Source organism: Mesocricetus auratus, unplaced genomic scaffold, assembly GCF_017639785.1.
Source record: "Mesocricetus auratus isolate SY011 unplaced genomic scaffold, BCM_Maur_2.0 Super-Scaffold_15014, whole genome shotgun sequence".
In the NCBI taxonomy this organism is placed as follows: domain Eukaryota; kingdom Metazoa; phylum Chordata; class Mammalia; order Rodentia; family Cricetidae; genus Mesocricetus; species Mesocricetus auratus.
In genome coordinates, this window is record NW_024429186.1 from 43608409 (window position 1) to 43611678 (window position 3270).

A 3270-nucleotide genomic window follows, 5' to 3' on the forward strand; every position below is an offset into this window, starting at 1 on the left:
GGCTAAGTATATACAGGTTTCAGAATTGTCGAACTGAATGTACCATGAAAGAATGCACTCTGGGATTGCTGGACCAGGGCAGTTTTGTTTTGGGGAATGTTGACTTTAAGTTGAAAGCATCTTTGAGTCACATAAGAAGTGATGTCACCAGTTTAGGTCTCAGATGATAGCATAGTGTGTCTATTAGTTCAACAGAAAAAAAAAAAGACACCATTGGTTTCTTCCTAGGGCTGTCACAGCTGTGTCACGCATGAGAGCAAGGAATCACATAAACCCATAGAAAGCTTTCTTTATTTGTTTCACAAATGAGCACGTTTGTTTTTACAGGAAAATAGTTACCTTTCTATTGATTTTTATTTTTTTTATTGCAAATGTGGAAGGTTCTGGAAGTAGCAGACGGCTTGCATGCCATTATTTTGCTGTGATTACTATGTACACTTCTCATGGTGGGGGCTTATTATTATATGAGCCTGCCATTGAAGGACAGTGATCAGAAGTTAAAATTCTGCAAACTCTAGCCAGAAATATGATGTCTACTCTGTTAGAGATGGCCACCGGAGAGCTCTTAAAGTTCTCTTCAGATCTGAATGCATTCAGGTATAGACCAGAATTCGGGGAGCAGGGAGAGGAAGAGTGGCGATAAGGGTGCTAGTTAAGAGGAAACGGGGAGGGGGGGTGGCGCTGGAGAGATGGCTCAGAGGTTAAGAGCACTGGCTGCTCTTCCAGAGAGCCTGAGTTCAATTCCCAGCCACCACATGGTGGCTCACAACCATCTGTAATGAGATCTGGTGCCCTCTTCTGGCCTGCAGGCATACATGCAGGCAGAATGTGTATTCATAATAAAAAATTCTTCTTTAAAAAAAAGAAAAAAAAACCCTACATGGGATGATGCTTCTAGAAACTAGGTTACATACGATGGCTCCTGACACTCAATTCCAGCTGAGGCTGGAGGATTGCTGAGGAGTCAAGATTAGTCTGGACTCCAGTGTAAGACTTTGTCTCCAGAAAAGATTCGCTTCTCTGCTTGTTCTCCCTCCCCCTAGCTCAAGCTGCATATGTAGGTCTTGAACTCACAATCCTCCCGCCTCAGCACTCCTAAGTGTTGGAATTTCCGACCTATTTCATCAAGTCCAGCTATGGTTTGTTTTCTTAAAAGGCTGCAATTGTGGCTCTCTCCTCAGCCGTTGCTGCCAGTGCAACAGGAAGTCCGCGATGGAGCCCCGCAGTGGGTCAGAGATACCCTCGGCCGCTTTACGTGTTGCTTGTGCCTGGGAGTGTTCGAGAAGCCGGTGCGGTGCCCTGTTCTGCATGCCTGCAGGAATGTCTGAAGTCGAAGACGTTGTCTGTGGGGTGTCGAAGCGCTCTGGCACCTGGCGTCCGAACTGTGGAGCTGTGGAGCTCCAGCGACAGATCGAGAGCACAGAGACTTCTTGCCATGACCGTAACATCCTATCTAAGATCCGAGCCCACATGACTTCCTGTTCCAAACACCAGAATTACATCATGGAAGGTGTGAAGGCCACCACCAAGGATGCATCCCTTCAGCCAAGAAATGCCCCAAACCGGTACACCTTTCCTTGTCCTTACTGTCCCGAGAAGAACTTTGATCAGGAAGGACTTGTAGAGCACTACAAATTATCACACACAGCATGGATACCAAGTCTGTGGTTTGTCCCATATGTGCCTCGATGCCCTGGGGAGACCCCAGCTACCGCAGCGCCAGCTTCATGGAGCGTATCCAACGCCGCCGCCGCTTTTCCTGACACTTTTGTGGACTATGATGTTGACGAAGATGACATGATAAACCGGGTGTTGCAACGGTCCATCATCAACCAGTGAGTAGGGTCCTCGCGGTCCACCTCATTCTAGAGCTTCCATTACGCTTTAGGTGTGAGCCCTTGCTTCCTGCTGCTCACATGTAATGCAGATCTGGAAATGGCCACGGTACCAGACAGGGTCACTTCTCCCAGGGTGACAGGGCCCCAGGGCAGAGCCCTGTTTCCTTTGGGCTTTGTTGGCATTGTCTTCCCCACTGATAACCTTGTTTGTCCCATGGTCTGCTCTCACACACCTCTAAGAGTCCAGCTTCTGTTCCGGCATGTTCCTGTTTCACACTCATCCTGCTGTCCAGTGTTCATCTCTTAGGTCCTCCCAGCCAGCCAGCCCCTTCCCCGGGCCATGAATAGCGCAATTAAACAGGGACTCTTTTCCCTGGCCCTGAGGTACCTGGTTCTGCTGTATACCAGGCTGCAGGGCTGCGCTCCCCTCTTCTTCCTGAATGACCTTGGGGTTTCACAAACTGATGCTGGAAGTTTTGGTTCCTAGTTTCCCCACACCTCCTGTATACCCATAGAACTGATGGCTTCTGTCTTAAATGCCTGACAGTGTCCTTTTAGGATAGAGTAACCCCATAGAAACGGAGTGGAAGTGTTGGATAGCAAAGCTGGGGTGCACTCATCTGTAAGTGGGCAGAAAGCGGGGGGGGTGTGACTTTTGATTCTCTTCTACACCGATGAGTGTTCCCGGGTGGCTGGGTCACGTGCCCTCTGTTGTGTACCTGCTGATACTCTTGCTCCGAAGAATGAAAGAGCCTTGGGGGATGGGGGCGGGGCACTGACTGTTTATGTGCAGCTTGATAACTTGAACCTGAGCATTATTGCTGTCATACGGACCTCCTTGCTCAAGTGTGTGTTTTAAGACCCTGCCTTTCAGTGCAAAGGCTGTGGCAAAGCCAGGGTCATACCCCACGTGTCTCTTCAAAACCACTGTTGGGAAGTTAAGAAAGTTAGGCCCTTGCCCAAGTTAAGGAAGGTGGCCTGCTGGAGGCTCTCGAACAGCCCCCCTAAAAGCTGCAAGTCCAGCACATTTTACAAAATACAGTATGGGCACCACCAGGCAGCCGGCCAATCTGCAGAACAGACCCTCTGACAGACCTAGGGCTTTGAGGGTAAGTTGTCCATCCTGTCGTGTGGCTCTGGTCCAGCTGAAACCCATGCAATAGTGTGCTTTTGACACTTCTGCCTGCCAGGGAAAAACTAGCTCAGATCCAGCAGAGTTGGGCTGACTCAGTTTCCCAGTGTTAGTGTTTGGAAGGGCCTAGACACTACTGCTTCACGGTATCTCTGGAAAGGTTTGCTCAGGAGACGCAGGGAGGGAAGTTTGACACGACCTTGACCTGAGGAACTGGGAAGGGCATAGCTGTGCAACAGGAACCTCTTGTCCTGCATCAGGTCTATTTCTAATACAATGGCTTTCCAGAAAGTTTGTGGT

At 49.3% G+C, this 3270-nt stretch overlaps 1 pseudogene; it reads left to right on the forward strand.

Annotated features, from left to right (window-relative positions):
- The first annotated feature begins 881 nt into the window (after positions 1 to 881).
- On the forward strand, positions 882 to 1839 carry LOC101831047 (annotated as a pseudogene).
- The last annotated feature ends 1431 nt before the right edge of the window (positions 1840 to 3270 follow it).